At 43.7% G+C, this 22,716-nt stretch overlaps 1 pseudogene; it reads left to right on the top strand.

Annotated features, from left to right (window-relative positions):
• The first annotated feature begins 12,340 nt into the window (after window positions 1-12,340).
• Window positions 12,341-20,225, top strand: LOC115481390 (annotated as a pseudogene).
• Window positions 20,226-22,716: the final 2,491 nt, after the last annotated feature.

Raw genomic sequence — 22,716 nt, 5'->3', positions numbered from 1 at the left:
ACAGTAGTCTGTCCTGTCCTGAGGAAGGGGGTTTTGGTCTCCAAAAGTTAGTCAAAATGTATTAAAATTAGTCCAGTAAAAGGATTACCTTATTTGCATTTTCTATATATAAACATTTATTAACACAGTTCCAATACTATTTATCCTAAAGCAAAAAAAAGAAAAGTATTTTATCTACCGTTGTTGTCTCTGCTTTCTGCTTTCCTCATCTTCTCTTCACTCTCTCTCTTCCATCCAACGTCTGCCTTCTCTCTCTCCCTGCCCCTGCCATCCAGTGTCTGCCATCTCTGCCCCCTCCAACCACTATCTGCCCTCTCTCTCCCTTCCAATCACTATCTGCCCTCTCTCTCCCCCTTCCATCCAGCGTCTGCCCTCTCTGTCTCTGCTCCTTCCATCTGCCCTTTCTCTCCCTTCTATCCATGGTCTGCCCTCCCTCTCTCTCTCTCCCTCTTTCTGCCCTTTCTTCCATCCACTGTCTGCCTCTCCCCCTTCCATGTCTGCTCTCTTTCTCTCCCTTCCATCCAGTGTCCCCTCTCTCTCCTTTTTATCTGATCCAACCCTCCCCCCCACCATACTGCTGCTCCCACTCCCACTCCAAACTAGCAGCAAAACAAACAAACAAACAAACAGAAAAAGGCAAAAAAAAAATGTCAAAAAGATTGTGTGGCCTTACCCGAGGCTGCTAGGTCTGCTCCAGAATGGAACTGGAAGTGACATCAAAGAGGAGGGATCAGCAGCCACGGGTAGTGCAGACCCCGCGATCTTCCTGGTTTTATTTGTTTGCCACCCTGCAGGAGGAAAAGTAGTAGCAGTGGTGGAGGCGGCAGCTGGAAGAAGGCATGGAACTGGCCAGAAGAGAGGAGAGGCAACAGCGGTGGCCCAGCAGGGGTGGAGGCTTAAGTAAAGCATGGAACTGGCCAGAAGAGAGGAGAGGCAACAGCGGTGGCCCAGCAGGGGTGGAGGCTTAAGTAAAGCATGGAACTGGCCAGAAGAGAGGAGAGGCAACAGCGGTGGCCCAGCAGGGGTAGAGGCTTAAGTAAAGCATGGAACTGGCCAGAAGAGAGGAGAGGCAACAGCGGTGGCCCAGCAGGGGTGGAGGCTTAAGTAAAGCATGGAACTGGCTAGAAGAGAGGAGAGGCAACAGCGGTGGCCCAGCAGGGGTGGAGGCTTAAGTAAAGCATGGAACTGGCCAGAAGAGAGGAGAAGCAACAGCGGTGGCCCAGCAGGGGTGGAGGCTTAAGTAAAGCATGGAACTGGCCAGAAGAGAGGAGAGGCAACAGCGGTGGCCCAGCAGGGGTGGAGGCTTAAGTAAAGCATGGAACCGGCCAGAGGAGTGGCAGCAGTGGCAGCCTGAATACAGGGACTGGAGCAGCCGGAGCGGAGCACCCCCTTTTGATTTACACTCTGGGCAGACCACCGCTCCGCCCTTAGTATGCCACTGGAAAGACCCTCAGAAGAATAACTCACCATGCAGCATTCTAGAACGTCTGTAATTGCTATGGAAGGTGGACATGTTTTCTCATTCACTGGGGGGCCCTTTTACTAAGCTGCGTAAGCATCTACGTGCGCCCAACTTGCGCCAAAATAGAGTTACTGCACGGCTGTCGTGTGGCTCTTGCAGTAATTTCATTTTTGGCACACGGCCGATACACGCGACCGAAAAATCATTTTTACTTTTTGCTACGCGTGTCTGTCGTGAGCCAAGTGGCATTTGGCGCACATAGGTCATTACCGCCCAGTCACCGTGTGAGACTTTACTGCTAGGTCAATGGCTGGCGGTAAGGTCTCAGACCCAAAATGGACGTGCGGCAATTTTCATTTTGCCGCACGTCCATTTTCGGCAAAAGTTTTTAAAAAGGCATTTTTTGTAGGTGCGCTCAAAAATAATTCTGTCTGCGCCCAAAACATGCCTCTACACTACCGCAGGCCATTTTTCAGCACACCTTAGTAAAAGGATCCCTTGGTTTCCCACTATATCATAATCACCCATATGACTCTACCAAAGGTATAACACAAACTCCTGTATCATAACCTATTACTTAATACCATGAAGACAATAATATGAGGCATTTATGAGGGGAGCTGCATTCTGCTTCATCGCATAAAGAAGAGCATTGTGTTGCAGCACTGCTGGGTAGGAGAGTTTACATCTGGCAGCATTAAGATAAGTGCTGGACTTTTATAGATTTATATTTTATCAGCTAGAGTGCTACATTTGTTATTTTGAATGTTGAACGTTACACAGTGGCCCCGATATTCAGACCACGGAAGACAGACGGCGATCTGCACTGAACCCGGATATTCAATCCTGGGCCATTTCCAGTGACCGGCATTGAATTTCCAGAGTTTTTTTGGCCGGTTTAAATTTAACCGGCTAAGCCAATATGACCGCCAAACCCGGTTTTAAAATTGGTGGATAGCCGGTTATATCACATAATATATAGCCAGTTATTCGCCAGGTGCTAACCATGGATATTCAGCGGAGGATAGCCGGTTAAATGCTATTTAACCGGTCACCATCCGTTCTGACCAGTTAAATAGCACTAAATATCAAGTGGAGTATGTTTATAAATGGGACATTATCAGTAAGGTAGTACTAGTAAGATATTTCTAGTAAGATATTGTCTACATGGTATTAAGTAATAGGTTATGATACGGGAGTTTGTATTACACCTTTGGTAGAGTCACATGGGTGGGAGAGGCAGTGAATGAGAACGTTCATCCACCCTCTATAACTATTCCAGAAATTCTGGAACGCTTCTGAGGGTCTTCCCATTCAACCTAAGCACACACTGAGGGGCATAATCGAATGGGGACGACCATCTCTAAGGGAGTCCATCTCTAAGGACTTTCTGGCGAAGGGGCGGGGAAACCTGTATTATTGAAACAAGATGGATGTCCATCTTTCGTTTTGATAATACAGTCGGGGACGGCCAAATCTCAACATTTAGGTCGACCTTAGAGATTGATATTGCATTACTTCCTAGTTACTGTTACTGGATTTCTTATTGTAATCTGCTCCCAAACGTTTGGGTGTAAGCGGAATAAAAGCTCCAGGTAAAGTTAAGTTTTCTTACCGCAGAGGCTGAATATCGACTCCTGAGTGTCACTTTGGCTCTTCGGTGTTGGGTACAGATGCATATGCAGACTATCAGGGAAGAGGACTTTGTTCCAGCAGTTCGCATGGCAATGAAGGTCTGAGTTCCACAGATGGACGATAGGGGTTAAGTCTTCTTTCCAGCATTACTATGGAGCATCACTTTTCTTTCGACTTATGCTGACATTTGTTGAAAGTGTTTACCATACACCTTGGATAACCATAATTTGCTCATGGTTGTATTTGGTTTTGGAAATACCTTTTTCCTTTGCATAACCTACACCATAAGACTCCTGAAGCGGGTGCTTTTGCGCCGAAACTCGGCAGCTGTGTTGTTTGGTTACTTGCAATAAAAATCATAATTTTGAGTGAGCGTCTCCTTTGTTGTTTTTGGAAGAGCCAGTCTACCCTACTCTTTGGACTCTTTTTAGTATCACTGTAGCACTACATCAGCTGTACCACTTAGCAGGGGTTCTTTCACAATTTCTGGACTGTTTTGGTTTCTTTCACACACGCATTTGAATGAAAATTAGTTAACTAACGCACAGTAGAAATTTTAACTCATGCTAATCAACTTATTGCAGACCCTTGGTCTAAAGTGGACATTTAAGTCTGTGGGCCTGATTTTCAGAGCTCCTAGCCATTTAAATCATTTGTCAAGGACTATGCAGCAATATTCAGCAGCACTTAACCAGAAACTACCACTGAATATTGTCTTTTAAAGGCCAACCCCTAACTAGCAAGGTTAGGGGCAGGCCGGAGGCAGAGTTGGGGTAGAGTAGCCACCTAACTGGTTAGTGGAGATATTCAGCCCTCTAACCAACTAGAAACTTGACTGACTATATACCTCTCTGCACCTGGACTAGCTTGCTACACACACCGTAACTTAGACCAGTTCCTTATATCTTGTTTAACTGTACAAAGAACTTGCCTTGAGTTTAGCCACCCATCTATTTATCCCAACTGACTCTGAGCAACCCATCTTGTCCCCATCTATATAGCTGCACTTAGCCCCTTGGCTGCATGGTAAACTGTATTGTAGAAAATCATTATCATCATATCTATCTTATTTGAATGCTCTAATGTGTGCTTTGTAGATGTTTCAGTAATATTATGCTTATTCGGTGCTGTTAAATGTGTATATTTTTCATCCTGTTTCATGGTAGTCCTATTATTATTTTTATTTTGTATTTATGTTTATATTTGGTCATTTTTACTATTGTTATGCTGTTAACAAAATTGTAAGTTTTGTGTTAAACTGTACCTGCTGTACACCGCCTTGGGTGAATCTCTTCATAAAGGTGGTTAAGAAACCCCTAATTATATAAAGTTAGGGCAGAAATAAGACTTTCCCAATTTTATGTGGTGAAGGTAACCAGACATTGGTCTCAATATTGACCACTGTGTGTTTAAAAACGCATTAGCATTTTAGAAAATGCAGTCTTCTGTAAAATACATGTAGCCTCATCAAAGAAGTACATGGATATAGCAAGATACACATTTAAAAAAGCCAAATCTCAAAAGGAAATGTTCCAAATGAGTGCCATCATGTGGGGCTCTGCATGTGTAATTTGCGCTAAGTACACATATTCTGCCAGATTCTATATATCGCGTCTTAATTTCCGTACAGAAATAGAAGCATATTCTATAATAATGCGCATGACTTAATTGGTTAACTAGCTAATTAGCACTGTTAATTGGATGTGAACAAGCAATTAGCAACACTAATTGGCATTAGTTAAAATTTACACGAACAAGTCACTAAGCATATTTTGTAACGTGATGCGCATAGTTGAAAGAGGGTGTTGCTATGGGTGGGGCATGGGCATTTCTAAAACCTATGCGCCTTGTTATAGAATACACCTGCTCTGTGCCTAATTTAGGGGTCGGGATTTACTACTACTACTACTACTACTACTACTATTTGACATTTCTAAAGTGCTACTAGGGTTACGCAGCGCTGTACAATATAACATAGAAGGACAGTCCCTGCTTTGACAGCTTACAATCTAATGGACAAATGTACAGACAATCAAGTAGTGGCAGTCAAATTGGGGCAGTCTAGGTTCCTTGAGAGGTATCAGGTTAGGTGCCGAAGGCAACATTGAACATTGATTGAATAAATCATGGTGTAAATGGTCGTGACTACATTTGGTTGTGTGGAGAGGCTCTCAACGTATTCTATAGACCACGTGGAAATTTAAGCCTATTCTATAAAATTTAGGCGTACTTTACAGAATACAGATAGGCATATTTTTTTCATGGAATTTTATAGAGTCTGGCACATAGGGGGAAATTTCTACAAATGGCACTGGGAAAAATCTCCAGCAAGTGCTTTTCAGTAAAGAGTGCTCCAGGCTGAATGCCTTTTACAGAATAGCGCTTAGAGCAGATTCCTGCACCCAATTCTGGACATGAGGACTTCTGCCTGTTCAATCCTGGTGTAAATCCTGGCACATAAGTTGGAAGCAGAATCCCGGTATTCTATAGCATTGCAGCTACATATTTGGAATGTCCCTGACCTTCCTATGACCACACCCCCCTTTTGGGTTATACGTGAGACACTTTCAGGCTTATTTTCAAAAGAGAAAGACACCCATCTTTTGACACAAATCGCAAGATGGGCGTCCTTCTCACAAGGTTGCCCAAATCGGTAATCAAAAGCCGATTTTGGGTGTCCTCAACTGCTTTCCGTCGCAGGGACGACCAAAGTTCACGGGGGCATGTTGGAGGCATAGTGAAGGCGGGACTGGGGCGTGCTTAACACATGGGCGTCCTTGACCGATAATGGAAAAAAGAAGGGCGTCCCTGACGAACACTTGGACGACTTTACTTGGTCCTTTTTTTTTTACGACCAAGCCACAAAAATGTGCACTAAATGACCAGATGACCACCGGAGGGAATTGGGGATCACCTCCCCTTACTCCCCCAGTGGTCACTAACCCCCCTCCCACCCTCAAAAAATATTTTTTCAGCCTCTATGCCAGCCTCAAATATCATGCCCAGCTCCATGGTACTATAAACCCACTGTACCCACACCTAGGTGCCCCCCTTCATCTCTATGGGCTATGGTAGTGGTGTACAGTTGTGGGGAATGGGTTTTGGGGGGGGTTGGGGGGCTCAGCACACAAGGTAAGGGAGCTATGCACCTGGGCACAATTTCTGAAGTCCACTGCAATGCCCCCTAGGGTGCCCGGTTGGTGTCCTGGCATGTCAGAGGGACCAGTGCACTATGAATGCTGGCTCTTCCCACGACCAAATGGCTTGGATTTGGTCGTTTCTAAGATGGGAGTCCTCGGTTTCCAATATCGCTGAAAATCAGGGACAACCATCTCTAAGGACGACCATCTCTAAGGCGACCTAAATGTTAAGATTTGGGCGTCCCTGACCGTATTATCGAAATGAAAGATGGACACCCATCTTGTTTCGATATTACGGGTTTCCCCACCCCTTCGCCAGGTGCCCCTTTCGATTATGCCCCTCTTTGGGCATGCAACGTTATAGAACAGGGCATAAAGTAGATGTGCATGTAAATCCAAATTAGTGCCAATTAACTCTAATTGTTAGCACCAAAATTTGCTGCGTATCTGGGCTCTGCACCCACAAATTTAGGCAAACTTTAATAGAATCTGGGGGATAAGCAGTAATTTTGTGACTTATGCCGGTAAGTTGTGGAATTTTGCAAACCTGCACATCTGATTAAGGAGCCATACTGGAAATTTGGCATTTCGAGGTGGCTTTGAATCCGTGAGGTAAGCACAGTTCCCCCCCTTGAGCTCTCCTCCCAAGCCCAGGCACAAACAAGAACTTAGTCATAAGTGCATAAGTGTTGCCATACTGGGACAGACCGAAGTCCATTAAGCCCAGCATCCTGTTTCCAATAGTAGCCAATCCAGGTCAAAAGTACCTGGCAAGATCCCAAAACAGTACAATACATTTATGCTACTTATCCTAGAATAAGCAGTGGGGTTTCCCCAAGTCCATCTTAATCATGGCTTATGGACTTTTCATTCAGGGCCATTTACAAAGGTGTGCTGAAAAATGGCCTGCGGTAGTGTAGACGCGTACTTTGGGCACGCGCAGAATTATTTTTTCAGCACACCTGTGAAAAATGCCTTTTAATATTTTTGTTGAAAATGGGCGTGCGGCAAAATGAAAATTGCCGCGCGCCCATTTTGAGTCTGAGACATTACCGCCAGCCAGTGGCGTAGCCACAGGTGGGCCTGGGTGGGCCAGGGCCCACCCACTTTGGACTCAGGCCCCACCCAAATTGTGACACTCTTGCTGAGGCTGGTGGGGATCTCCAAATCTAGCCAGCTGAAGATTTTCTTTCCTTGGGCATCCAGCAGCTCTTTTGAGCTGAAGCTGAGACCAGCCCTTCTACACATGCTCAGGTTTTGCACATGCAAAAGCACTGAGCATGCACGGCCTGCCGCAGCAGCATCAGTTTGAGGCAAGTGCTGCTGGCTGCCATTTGGAAGAGTGCCGGCTGCTCGAGGAGGAGGAGGAAATCTTCAGCTGACAGGGTTTGGGGATCTCCGCCGCCAGCTCAAACATTTAATATTTGGGGTTTGTGGGAAGGGAGGGGTGGAGATAGAACAAACTGGAGGAGGGCCAATTCCATGCCCACCCACCTTGGGCTCAGGCCCACCCAAAATTGGCCATCTGGCTACTCCCCTGCCGCCAGCCATTGACCTATCGTAAAGTCTCACACGGAAATCGGGTAATGACCTAGCATGTCAAATGCCCTTAGCATGCGTCCAATGTGCGCGTCCGAAAATAAAAATTATTTTTTCAGGCACGCGTATCACCGCGCACCACAATGAGATTACCACATGATCCATGCAGTAGCCGGGCGGTAACTCCATTTTGGCGCTTGTTGGGCATGCGTAGACACTTACACAGCTTAGTAAAGGGACCCTTAGGAAGCTATCACAACTATGTGTTATTTGACCGCAAATGTACCATGAATGCCATGGGGACATTTTCCTGCCAGTGGGGACATTTCCTGGATATATATATACAGTATATATGAGTAGTGACTTTTCTAGAATTGCTACTTACACATACATGCTGGTTTCTATATGTAACTCCATTCTTTTAAAGGTGCAAAAGGAGAGCAAAGCTTCCAAAATTCCCTCCTTCGTATTTTAATAGATATCACCTACAAAAAGACAGATACTATTGTTCACTAGGTATATACCGTATTGTTTCTAATAAACGTCCAGACTATTATTACAAACTGTGGGCTTCTAAAGTCCAGGGTGGGCTATTAATGGAGGTACCATTTCTGCTCTCCACCCTTCCTGTCAGTGATGACCACCATTTCTCCTCATCCTCCTCATTGCTCTCCTCCAATCTCCACCATCTACCACCGTGATAAACAAATTGCTTTTTTTACCTCTTCTCAGTGTCATGGTACTGGGCCAGTGAGGGGCCTTGAGCATCTGTTCATGATCAAGGCTCCACACCAGTCCAGCTCCATAACCAATCATCACGGGGGTGGGGGTGGAGGAGAGCAATTCTGGTTACTGCAAATTCCGGGGGAGTGGGCGATTATTGAGAGGTATCTAAATTTGACTTTAAGATTAAATTTTACTGGGTTTTTTAGTGTTTAAGTGGGGGGGGGGGGGATTATTAGGGTGGGCTAATATTGAAATAATATGCTATTTGATAGGGCAATGTTTGAAAGATCACAGGCAGGCACAAACATGTTCACCACACAAACAGGATTTGAAAATTATTCTCCTTATTTAATGCAGGTAGAAGTGTGTGAACTGTTTTCTTCCCAGAGAAACTGTGGATTATGTCGGGCGAGAGAAAGTATATGTGCTGATTTCACTTGAAATTTGCACCAGTACTTTTAAGTGCAAAACGTTAAACTGCCACAGAAGTACACACTTTCTACCACCAGCCATATTTCCATCGGAAATTGTGTGGGGACTGCCTTTCTCCCTTTCTCGGGCTAATTTGGAAAGTTGCTCCTCCCTTGCTATATATTATTTATGATTTGAGTTATCAAGCTGCAGTGTTCAGTCACATCACATAACTGTGTGTTTTTACTCTCCACACTTGAGTGACCCCCCTGTGATTAAACTAGAAAACAGGCTTTCTGTTATGGCTCTGTTTTCCAAGAGCAATCTTGTTGTTCTCTCTCATAAGGCCTTTTGTACTGGAATCGACCAACTAGAACACAACAGTTAGTCTTTCAGGCTTATTTTCGAAAGTGATCGCCGGCGATCTTCCGACATAATTGGGAGATGGCCGGCGATCTCGCAAAAGCGGCGAAATCGTATAATCGAAAGCTGCTTTTTTGACACCATCGCCGCGCTTTTCCCCCGTCGCCAAGCTGGCGAAAGTTCAAGGGGCGTGTTGGCGACAAAGCAAAGGCTGGACATGGGCGGGCATGGGCTGGCTACCAATGGCCGTCTTTTGCGGATAATGGAAAAAAAGGAGCAGTAATCATGTATTTCGCCGCTTTTACTTGGTCCTTTTATTTTCATGACCAAGCCTCAAAAAGGTGCCCGAACTGACCAGCTGACCACCGGAGGGAATGGGGATGACCTCCCCGTACTCTCTTCCAGTGGTCACCAACCCCCTCCCACACTAAAACACTAAACTAAAAAAAACCTTTTTGCCAGCCTGTATGCCAGCCCTCAATGTCAGGCCCATCCCTGACAGCAGTATGCATTCCCTGGAACAGTTTATGTTGGTTGCAGTGGACTTCAGGCAGGTGGACCCACGCCCATCCCCCCCCCCCCCCTCCCTACCTGTTACAGGGTGGTAAGTGTTGAGCCCTCCAAACGCCCTAAAACCCACTGTACCCACATATAGGTGCCCCCCTTCACCCATAAGGACTATGGTGTGGTGTAGAGTTTGGGGAGTTTTTTTTGGGGGGCTCAGCACACAAAGTAAGGGAGCTATGCACCTGGGAGGTATTTGTATGTTGTTTTAAAAATGTGTAGAAGTGCCCCCTAGGGTGTCCAGTTGATGTCCTGGCATGTCCAGGGGGACCAGTGCACAACAATGCTGGCTCCTCCCAACCAAATGCCTTGGATGTCCCGGGTTGGGATCGCCGGCATTTTTTTCCATTATCGCTGAAAAACAAAACCGGCCATCTCAAACCCGGCGAACTCTGGCATTTGGCCGAGCTAAACCGTATTATTGAAAAAAAATGGCCCAGCCATCTTTTTTTGATAATACGGTTCCAGCCAGCTGTAGCAACCGCCGGCGACGTTCGATTATGCCCCTCCATGTCCTTCTAACTTCTGATGACACATTCTTCCCTACCACCCTATCTATGTAGCGGGTCTTCTTCAAGAGAAATTGAAAACTTTAGAGTAGATTTTAAGCACAAAAGCAGTCCTATCTTTGCCCGCTTAGTTATGTGCCGATGCTGGCGCTGAATATTCGGCTGGCACCTGCATGACTTCCAGGTTGGCGGCTAACTCTGATAATCAATGCTGGTGCCCAGACATGGCCCGGCATAGCCTAGGTAAGATTCAAAAAGCAACCACCAAAGTGGGGAAACTGAATCCGCCACGAGGAGAAAAGTTAAGAACAAAATACGTGATCAACACGACACTTCCAAAAAGCCAAGAAATGAATAATTAAGGTATTCTTTAATGAAGGATGAGACTCGCACGGCACCCCGTGTTTCGGTGAACAGCGTCTGCCTCAGGAGTCTGTATGTTGTCAATGCCAGTAAAGAACTGAAGAAAGAACAAACCAAATCAAGCCTTTAAAAAGACTAATGTTGTAAGTGTACCAGGCAGTAGGTAACAGAACCAACGAGACTGTGAGGAAAAATCGAATGCAATGAGGGCCCAACAAGAAATTGCGTGTCAGTTAGATTCAACCTGCAGCAGTCAGCAGCTTTAGCATGAGGATACTTTTTCTTTTCACTAAGGCTTTCAGGGCTACCTGGACTAAGTATTCCTCTCAGTTCTTGCCTGATTCTCTTTGTATTAATGTTTCCCTTAGTTTTTTAAAGATTATGTCTGTACCCTCGCCTTTAACTCAAATGTTGATGAACTTTGCAAACCGCTTTAACTGAAGTTCATGAAAGGAGCTATAGCAAATAATATACAAACTACAAGTAAAATTGAACAGCAGTTCACTGCTTGTTCTACCACGGGGAGCACAGTTTCAAAGACATTTGATTGTTCTAAATGAAACCCTCCTGCTCAAAGCACAGGGTTCTGAAGTTCACGATATGCATACTTCTTTAACTTAAAAAAGATGAGTTCTTCGACTATGTTTAGATTGGGCAGGAAAATAACTACCTATGTACCTTCGATTTTCAACACGTGCATTGTTTTAATCCCCAATAGTCACAGGCAGAAATAGTAGTGTGCGAGGCGTATTTTCAAAGCACTTAGACTTACAAAGTTCCGTGAGTAACCTATGGAACTTTGAATGTCTAAGTGCTTTGAAAATGAGACCCTATGATACAGTGCAGGTCCCATTGTAGTCAGAAATTTGCAGTTAATACTCGTTAAAGAAAGCTACCTATGTAATGTTACATTTTCAAAATTGAAGGCCCTGAAAATCGTATCATGATTTATGTTCATGGCAAGCAATTTTCAAGCACTAAGAACCATTATTTATCATTCGCTTGCATTGTGAAGAGGGCATGAAATTTTGTCTGGGAAAAAGAATCCGCTGAAATGCTGGTTGGGAAAACTTGATTAACATGCACCGGCTTGGAATATGAGATAAAGACTAGTGCCAAAATAGAAAGGGTGGATAAAGAAAGATGACTGCAAGCATGTGTGGATGAAATAATGACATGAATGCTAAAAATAGAATTACTCAGCTTCCCCATAATCAGACTAGGGAAGGCGATATATAGCAAAAGTTTCACGCTGCTGCTGCACCCATGTTACAGCCAATAATAATGAACATCCTAAGGGCAAATGTACAAATAAGCTTATTATAATGATAATTGATCTATAGGCAAGAGATAATAAGCTGGCACTAAAGGAAATTGGACTGACACACCCTTCCAGTTTTATATATAAAAGCTAAAGGCTAGCCACACATCACACTCCCCTCTGGAGCTACATTTCTACTCTTGGTAAAGGTGCATCTATACTGGGGCACAATGGCTTTTCAAGCTGGCAGTGTATCGATTAGGAGAGCAGGTGTAAGCATAAGTGGGCTCATGGAGAGATAGTTTGTGGGCCAGGGATGGTAGTGGTGGACATGTTGGAAGCCAAAGTTTGAGAGTTGGTGGTAGTCATGGTGGTTGGCAAGCTGGATCTGGTGGTTGGCAAGCTGGATCTGGTGGTTGGCAGGCTGGATCTGGTGTTGCCCATGCTGGATCTGTTGTTGGCCATTCTGGATATGGTGTTGGCCAGGCTGGATTTGGTGTTGGCCAAGCTGGATTTGGCTTTGGCTTTGACCAAGCTGGATTTGTGGTATGGATTTGGAGATGGTCTTTTGGTAGTGTCCAAGTAATTGGTGGTGAAGGCCTTTTTCCTGGTAATGATAAGGAGACTATGCGAATTTAAATGACCGTCTAGCTGCCTACCTGGACAAGGTGGCGTTCCTTGGGGAGGCAATACTGAGTTGGAACGTAAATCAGGAATGTATGACAAACACCGCCCTGGATCATCCACTGGTTGCCGGGTCGTGACTACACAGCAAATATTACCAGCTATTGATGATCTCAACAAAAAGGTAAGGAATCACAGCAATCACTGTATATTAACCCTTGTTTTTAAAAGCAGCTATAACATAGTAGCTATTCAACCAAATGAAAATAACGACCCCATGAATTTAAAATAACTCACTGACATCAACCATACTTCACTGGTACTTTTAACAATTATCAAAATTTTGCATCTGGTCCATTGCACGTAGTTATGTAGCTCAACCTGAGTAAAGAAAAATCCAAACATAACCATTCCTTTTACAACTTTGACAGGTGAGAGAGAGATTATTAAATGTATAAATAATCTGTATTAATATGTGTGAGAGACAATTATCCAAGCAAATATGTGTTTTTTTAGAGGCTGTTTTTGTAAACTGGAAAGGAAAACTATTAGTCAGTCTGTACCATCAGACACTGACATCTTTCTCTGTGCATCCTCCTGTCTTCTAGATCATTGATGCTACTATTGATAATGGTCGAATAATTCTACAGATTGACAATGCCCGGCTGGCTGCTGATGATTTCAAACTGAAGTAAGTGGAACAAGCTATTTTGATAATACTACATGTCTAAACCACATCATGTGAAAGAAGAGTTCCTTAAAACTGAAAACAGCAGCCAAATCTATCTCCTTTCTCTGTCTAAGCGCTTTGTATTAAGGTCACCAAAACAACATTTGAAAACGCAAACATTGCCATAAATCCAATGACCATAAATTTATGCAAGCTCAAACAGCAAAGGAAAGTTTGCATGTAACATTTTCTATACTGCATTTCATGCAGCACCACAGGGCTGAGAATCCAGAATTGATGTTTTTGGGAATTAGAAAAGGGGGGGAAAAAAAAGAGCAGGTAAATTTATTTCCATTCTAAATCATTTTTTTCTTTTTTGATTTCCTTGTCAGGTATGAGAATGAACTGGTGCTGCGCCAGAGCGTGGAAGCTGACATCAACGGTCTGCGCAGAGTCCTGGAAGCTGACCCTGACTAAGTCTCACCAGGAGATGCAAGTGGAGAGCCTGACTGAGGAACTGCTCTTCCTCAAGAAAAACCATGAAGAGGTACGAATACTTCCTAATTTCTTGCAAGATACTCCTGGGTGCTGCCGATATTAGTGGCTATCTGGTTATCTTAGGACAGCAAAGAGGCATTTCTAATGTAAACAGGCAACTGCACAGCCACCATAGCTGAATATTGGTGGCACTTGAGTAACCCCCGTGGTCACTCCAGACTCGGATATGCAGTGCTAGTGCTGTGTCTGGATGGGGGTTGGCGCTGGATGTACAGGTCAGTTCATGCAACCAGCGTTTAAAGAAATGCTAACTGCCATTGGGTGAATATAGTCCCCAGATTAGACTGCAATTGAATATTCCCTTTAAGCACATTTTAAAAAAGAAAACCCACATATTACAGTTTTCTTGGTGCACCAATTGGGAATATTCCCAACTGTCCTTAGCAAAGGTACCATGAACTTGACATATGCCTATCTGCAGACACCCCACTTCTTTCACTAGGGCAGGAATAAGGCATAGGTAAACTAGGCACATGCCTAAGACCCACATGATTAGGAGGGGCCTGTCAAATGGGTGGTTCCATGGCTCCCAAGGAAGATTTTTTACCTGGCAAGTAAGCAAGCTGGCAGAAAGAGAATGGGGTCACAGGGACCAGAACTCCCCCCCCCCCTCTTTTCTATGGCAGCAAAAATTGGGAAGTGATACTTCTTACCTGCTGCTTCTTCCTCTGAAGTCAGAACCATCCAGAACCCCACTTTGGAGAGTTTTAAAATGGAAACACAGGAAAGTTACATGGAAGTATTTTGAGACAAATAGGAGGGAATATTTTTTCACTCAGCGAATGGTTGGGCTCTGGAACTCTTTGCCAGAGGATGTGGTGACAGTGGTTGGCATATCTGGGTTTGGACAGGTTTCTGGAGGAAGAATCCATGGTCTGCTATTGAGACGGACATGGGGAAGCCACTGTTTCCCTGGGATTGATAGCATGGACTGTTGCCACTGTTTGGGTTTTTGTCAGGTGCTTGTGACCTGGCTTGGCCAATGTTGGGGGCAGGATTCTGGGCTGCATGGACCATTGGTCTGACCCAATATGAGTATTATGCTGACATCATATCATATCTCTGTTATTTGAATTTCAGTGCTGTTAAATGTGTATATTTCTGATTTGTCCTATTATTAGGTTTCATTTCCCATTTTCAAGTTGACCTCATTTATTGTATTATATTGGTCATTTTACTATTGTTCTGCTGTTAACAAAATTGTACGTTTGATGTTAAACTGTTCCTGCTGTACACCGCCTTGCGTGAATCTCTTCATAAAGGCGTTAATAAATCCCACCAAATAAATAAATACTTATGTTGGTGCTGGGGAGTGGCCCTCATGTCTGTTTACTTAATCCCTTCCCTGTCTTCCACCCAGTTTTCTCCTAGGTCCATAGGCTCATTAACTCACTCAAACAGAACAACAATGTGAGGGGTGGTGGGTGGAACAGCAGGCCATAAACCCTGATTTAAAAGGATCAGTGTGGAAGGCTGTCACTGTGTGGCTTCTCTGAAGGCTTACCCAGCCCCTATTTTTATAATGTTTTGGAGGCCATTTTAGTAGGCTTGAGCAGTGTTTATACAAATACTTAAAAAAAAAACCAGTTGTTATCATTTACAGCTGCTCATGTGGACTTAGGCTTTGGAGGGGTGACCGAATGGGCAACTGTGCCTACTTCTCTGGTGCTATAAATGCCTCTTTCTGCACCCATAAGAAACAACATAAAAATAATCCCTCATGAGGGCAATTTTCAAAAGCCATCTGAAGATAAAAAACACACAGGTGGTTGTTTTAGTGGGCGTTAGTGTCATGACTTATTGTTTAGACCTGAGGTCTCAACCCAGTCCTCAGGATACAGCCAGCCAGCCAGGTTTTCTGGATACCCACAATGAGTATGCATTGAGACTACTACTACTACTATTTAGCATTGAGAGAGAGCTTCATACAATGGGGGGTAGTGCATGCAAATTTATTTCTTGCATATCCTGAAAAACTGACTGGCTGGGTGTGTCCCGAGGACTGGGTTGAGAATCCCTGGTAGATCATGCTTGGCAGTTTTCAATGTTCCAAACCTTACAGTAGCATAAAATATAACATAACACAACATCATTAAATCTGGGACCAACACATTAGAAAACAGAAAATCAGCAAATCTGAAATCCAATAAACATGACTACTCATTTATATGACCAAATAGCCAAGCCTTTAGTGATTTAGAGAAGATCCGATTGTCTTTGACTGCAGCTGCTCTCTTCCACACCCCAGAAGTTGATGTCTAGGCAAGCACCTACCCTTTCTAATGGTAAAGCCAATCCTATCATGATTGGTTTATGCATTTCTTTAAATTTGCGTACTGGTTGAGTAGTGGATGGGATTAATGCCCCAGTACTATGACTGGGCTCTCCAATGCCTGGAGCATGTTAATTGCTCACTGTTTGCCCCCCCCCCCCCCCAATTCAAATCAAGATCCTTGGCACCATCCCTCTGTCGTTAGCTCTAGGCTTCCTGTCTTGGAAGGCTGGGTATGTAACTTGACAAGTGCACGATTTCAAGGTTCCTTATGTTGTATATGTTATATTATCGACAAACTGTGATATTTCATTACTTGTCCTCCAACAGAAGATCAAAGCTCCTGGATAAGACAATAATACCTGGTAATGAAAAAAAAAATTCTCTGTTTGGCACTGCATGCCTGCATTTAAAGACATTTTCCTTTCTCTGTTTCCAGGAGGTGAAAGGTCTGAAAGGAACCCCTGTTGGAGATATAGATGTACAGATGAATGCCGCAGCAGGTATTGATCTTACCAAGATCCTGAATGACATGAGAGCTCAGTATGAAGGTTTAGCTGAGAAGAACCGCAGAGAAGCTGAAGAGCAGTTCCACAAAAGGGTGGGTGATTCTGTCTGGCCTACTCTATCAGGCAAAATTGATAGCAGAAACCCATTTTATTATCAAGAAATTTAATTTCTTTTCTTTTGTCCTCTCAGAGCGGTGACCTGAAACAACAGATTTCGAGCAACCTTCAGCAAGGTCAGACCAGCAAAACCGAAATGACAGACCTCAGGCGTTCTCTTCAGGCTTTGGAGATAGAGCTGCAGTCATTACTTGCCCATGTATGTGCCAACTCACTTTAGACAGCTTTTGTAATGCAAAGTTTTTGAAAAATGAAGCCTTTGTAAGCAGGCTAGCAGAGGAGGGCATGAAAAGCAACGCTTGTGCACGCATTTTCTAGCAGTTTTGACTGGACTCCATTAAAAATTACCTCACTCTTGTTAGATTGATCATGTTCAGTAGGGTTGGTCTATATTCCACCTTTCCAACCCCTATAGCTGAAATTCTCATCCCTTCGAATGAACAGATAGATTGAACTAGACCCAAATGCTCTGTTTACATGAATCGACAAGTGCTAACCAAAAAAAGGTGGAATAGCACATGAGTTTTCAAGACCACTCAGGTCCCTTCTTCTTCAGATGTGATAGAGCTGTAGTATTACCTTTTCCCAGCAGCATGTCTTTCGTCAATTTTAAACTCTTCCAGAAATTTCTGAACTCCAGTACACTACTGCAAGGATGCAAAGGAATGCAGAAGAACTGATTTACATGCTACTCTGCGTTATGTTCTGAGCTTTTCTTATTTTAACTGGGCATTTTTTTTTTTATTATGCATTTTCTGAAGTTTCCTTTAAGTTCTTTATGGCCATTCTTTACTTTTTTAAGTTACTTTGGTAAAGCATTTTTCTAGGAGTTGAGAGGCTCATACTGAAAAAGATTCACTATTGAAAATGTAATGGCTATAGGAAACATTATCCATGCTTGGTGAGCATACAATCTATATATCTCATGGGCAAAAATTGTGCTTATCTGTTTGAATGGGCATCTTCCTCTTCCTCTTCTCTATGCATTGACAGAAAAAAACTCTGGAAGAAACCCTAGCGGAAACAGAAGGGCGCTTCTGTCTTCAGATTGCGCAGATGCAGGCTACGATTAGCAGCATTGAGGAGCAACTGGCAGCCATAAGAGCAGACATGGAGCAACAGAGCTCGGACTATGAACAGCTGCTAGACATCAAGACCCGCTGGAGAAGGAGATTGAGACCTACCGACGCCTGCTAGATGGACCAGGGAGGGTAAGCAAAAGGCACTATTAGAAAAATAATCCTTTCAGTTCCTAAATTTCATTCCAATGTTATCGCAATGAAACCTAAGCTCACGTGGCTGCCCTTCTTTGGTGGTATGGTTTCATTTGGACCTGATATTTAAGAAGCTCTTCTCCAGTTTGACTACTGTAGCCTTTGAGTTAAGAGCTTGTGCCTAAAGGGTCCTTTTACTAAGCTGCAGTTAAAAGGGGGCCTGTGCTAGCGTCAGCTCATGATTTTTATGTGTGCTGAGGCCCCATTTTACCGCAGCAGGTAAAAGGCTGACTTTTTTTCTCTCTCGACAAGAAATGGCCATGTGGTAAATGAACCATTTACTGCGTGGCTATTTTTTTTTGGGGGGGGGGGGGGGGGTAAGGGCTCCTGCGCTAACCTGGTGGTAACCACCGCAGTACATAAATAGAAAATATTGCTGGAGCGCCGGAAATGTGTGTGTTGGAGGTGGGAACTACCGCCGGGCTCCTGCAGTAGCCTGGCAGTCGTTCCGGATTGGCGTGCGGCAAGTCCATTGCCACTTGCCAACCCTTTAGTAAAACGGCCCTAAAGTTCGGTGTGTCCTTCAGACTTATGCTAGTATTCTATAATGCAATTATATAATTGCCTCATCCTGGTGCCTAACTTTATGTGACCTATAGAGACTTATCCCCTACCTGGAGAGTGCAGGGTGGTGCATGGGTGGAGCATGAGAAGTTTGAGAAATGATTCAGGCGGGAATAAGGTCGCCCTACATCATCAGGATAGTTATCTAGATAGCAGGACCAAATATCGCCACTATTCGGACACCACCTGCGCTGACAGCTATATCCTGATTTTCAGCACCGGCCACTATCCAAATAGCTTATAGTTAAATACCGGAGTGGACATTTTTAAAACATGCAGACCGAGGTGTTAAATATTGACCCATTTATTTTTACCTGCATTATTTAGGAAAACATAATTGGGTGAATATTCAGCCCGTGTCAGACAGTACTTTTTAAACGCCATCTGCCATAGGCTTTTTATTCCCAGTTATTGAGCGCTGGGCTGTACCTGGATACCACTGCTGAATAAAGTTGCTGCTAGTACTTATCTGTGTACTGGAGGTATTCAGCCTCTTTGCTGTCCAAACTGTATCCAAACGGTTAGCCAGTTTAGTGGACTGCATACCACCATTAACCAGGTAACTCCTGGCTCTGTCCTTCAGCCGCCTCAGCAGTACCCAGATAGTGTCACGGGAGTCCGAATAAATATTAATGTCACTGAAAATTCCAAGTACGGATCCAGTCAATAAAACTTACCCAGGTAGGATCTGGATTCCTCCTGAATAACAACCCCAATACATTTTAAGTTATAAATTTGATTAGGGCACATAAATAAACTGAACCATGTATGATTTTTTTTTTCTTTCATATACACACAGACACAAAGCATTCAAACTCAATATCAACACCATTTGACTGCTATTTCTTCAGAAGCAGCAAAGTCCATGGCTGTGAGCACTCAATATTTGTCCCATAGTAAATGACAGCAGATGTAGCCAATGGCCAATACAGTCCACTTTGGGTAGACGTGCATGTAAATTCCCAGTCAGACCCAAACCAGTCCCCCTTACCTAAGCTATTAAAGTAATATCAATTGTCTTGTAGGATTGTCACTTGCCAGTCCATGTCAGGCAAGGCACAGTGGCCTAGGTGCAACCAGACTAAACTAGCCAAGAAGTTTGAACATGGCTCTCATGACTATATACAGCTTGCTGAGCAAGCCCCAGCTTTGTCCCACTTCATGCAGGCTGTTGTAAAAACAGGGATCCATCTCCTTGCATGGAATGGAATAGATGGCATTGATTTGTCTTCTTCTTTTGACATGGAGTTACATGGCCATCCAAATTTTAGTTTGTTAGAAATTCATTCTTCTTTTCAAAAAGAGGAATCTACTTCTGGTATCCTGAAGACCTCATAAAATTCCTTTGTGAGAACATGAAGGATTCTTTCATTGTACCACTGAATATTAACTACTTGTAGTTGCTTACTTAAAGCAATGATTATATTACTGCACTCTCTCCTAGATAGGGTTTGGGCACAGTTTGAAAATATCAATATTATGATACAAGAATTTGAAAATATATTTGCAAGTTTCAGGACACTCACGAATACTACATGTTATGGGCCTTTTTACTGACTTGCACAATCATGTTCATTTTTAGTGGCCATTAATAAGAAAATAGGAAACACATTTCAATCTTAATTTCTGCGTTGCAGGTCAGGATCTAGCAGCAGTGGAAGTTCCTCAAGCTGGTCCTCGGGCCAAGCTGCTAAGGTAATGAGCTTCTGCAGGGGCTCAGCCTAGCATAGGTGTAAGGAAGAGAGGGGCATTCCCCCCTCCCACCCAGGGCTGGTGGTAGACATTCAGGGGCCCAGGGCAGAAACCGGGAAGGGGGCCCAAAAGCTGGCCTTCAGCCTATGCCCTCCTTTAGCTTGAAGCAGGTTTTGGTATCCCCTATAGTATGGGGGCCCAGGGCAATTGCCCTGTTTGCCGCCCCCTAACGCCGGTCCTGCTTCCTCCTCCCCCCCCCCCCCCCCAGCATTTTGTTGGGTAATGCAAAAAATTACTATGCCCCTCCCTTGGAGAATTCCTTCCTACACTACTGCAGCCTGGCGTTTCTCAGCCTCGACGCCAGGCCTGTTTATAAATTCAGAGCAAGCCATTAAGAATTTGTAACACCGTTTTTTACTACTAGGATGGCAGGACTACAAACTGCAAAACATTTTGCGCGCGGACATCAAATAAAATATGGAGACTGATATTCAAAGGGTTTGAGATAGGGCATGTTTACTAAACTACGCTAACCAGGTAGTGCATAAAGTAGTGCATGAACACAGTAACCTGACATGACAGTTAGCATGTGCTAATTCACATATTTTTGAGTGGTAGATACTTATTCTGTAATGGAACCTAGGCTCTTTTATAGAATGCTAACGTAATCCGCTATCTGCATGCCTAACATTTAGCAACTCACAGTTACACCCAGCCATAGACCTGGGCTAATGCGACAGGGGCACGCCTAACTACAGTATTCTATAAGTTGCCTGTGTAAGTGGAAGCCCACCTAAGTACCGCCTATGCTCCTCCCCTGTGCACGCCCCCTTGCAAATACACACTGTGTGTGCTAGGTGGCTATTTGGAGACTAGCACATAGGTGCCCAGCTAGCATTTACATGAGTATCTGCTATATTCTAAACAATTTACCTGTGGAATGCACGCATAAATGTCTGCACCTGTCTAGGTTATACGATTCCTTCACCTGCTTAGTGTGTTATGAGGTGAGAAATGAGCAGGGAACGGGTATGAGCTACGCATTGTGGTTAACCCAGATGCATGTTTCTCTACACTTACCACGTGGTACAGTATCTTCTGTGTGGCAGCTGTATAGGGACATGTTGTGGGAACAAGAGAAAGCCCAGGCTCTGCACTTAATTCACATTCATTTTTGTATTTTATGCCATGGTAAGTGCAAAACCTTTACCACACTTTAGTGAATGGACTCTTTGAAAATTTACTAGGGCTGAAAATTTCACTAAACTCCTAAATTTAAAGGTGCCTAAACATTGGGTGGCAAGAGAGGCAGATTTAGCAGGGGAAGAAAAATTACTTTACTGCTCATTTTCAGCAGTAGACACTTTAATTAGGATCATAAATCTAGGCAAATAAATAGCAGACCTAAATTTAGAAGTATAACCTTTTAAAGCTCCTAAATATAGGTGAATTTTCATTTGAAAACATAGGGGGTAACATTAACCTTAAGTGGCCAGTGTTTTTTAAAACACTGACCATCAGGGTGTTTTTTTTAAATACTTCTTATTTAGCACCAGGCCTTACCCAGACACCAACAATGAATATTCAGGTATTTGGCATTGGCTAGCAATTATCCAGGCACCACCAATATTTAATGCTGGTACCCCAATAGCTATCTGGACAAGGTGTGACAGCTATTATACTATCCTAACTTGCTCAGATATTTATCTGGGTGCCACGGCTCCACCCCAGACTGCCCTGGCAGTACCAGGATATGGGCTAATGTAACAACATATGCACATATGTTATTGGACGAGGGAATACAGTATTTCTAGGATGGGTGGGACAAATTGCTTGTTCTTTTGGCCGCTGTCGGTGATAGGGTGCTGGGCTTGATGGACCCTTGGTCTGTCCCAGCATGGCGATGCTTATGTGCTTATGTACTAATATTTGTGCACGTATCACACACATAAATGTTTAGAATAATGGCATTTATGCATGTATGTGTGCACATACGGTACACATATCAATCACAACATTTTTGCCTAAGCGCCATTCCTTCAATATGTATTTAACTTGCATAGTGCGTATCTCCAAGGGGGCATACACTTTTTCTTTAATGCCACTGAAAATACATGAATAAGATAGTTTTTATACGTTTAATGGCTGCTGCTAAACGCTGAATATCTAACCCTGAAAATAAGAAGCAAGCGATACTAACAAATAAGCTCAAGTGCTCGCTATCTACATAGGTGAAAAATGAAATACGCTTTATCAGACATTGGAAGAGCGCTGTTAACGTTCTGAATCTTTGATTTTTAGTACCAAACAAGGTTACAAAGTGAGAACAATTATTGAAGAGATTCATGATGGAAAAGTCGTCTCAACCCGGGTTAAGGAAGAGTCCTAATGGAAAAGTTATGTCAACCCACTAGAAGGTTGCTGATTTGGAGAAAGGGAAGATATCATGCTGCATTCTTCCTT

This window comes from Microcaecilia unicolor, chromosome 12 (assembly GCF_901765095.1).
Source record: "Microcaecilia unicolor chromosome 12, aMicUni1.1, whole genome shotgun sequence".
NCBI lineage: Eukaryota > Metazoa > Chordata > Amphibia > Gymnophiona > Siphonopidae > Microcaecilia > Microcaecilia unicolor.
The sequence above is the reverse complement of the archived record's forward strand: the minus strand, read 5'-3'. Positions and strand labels throughout refer to the sequence as shown.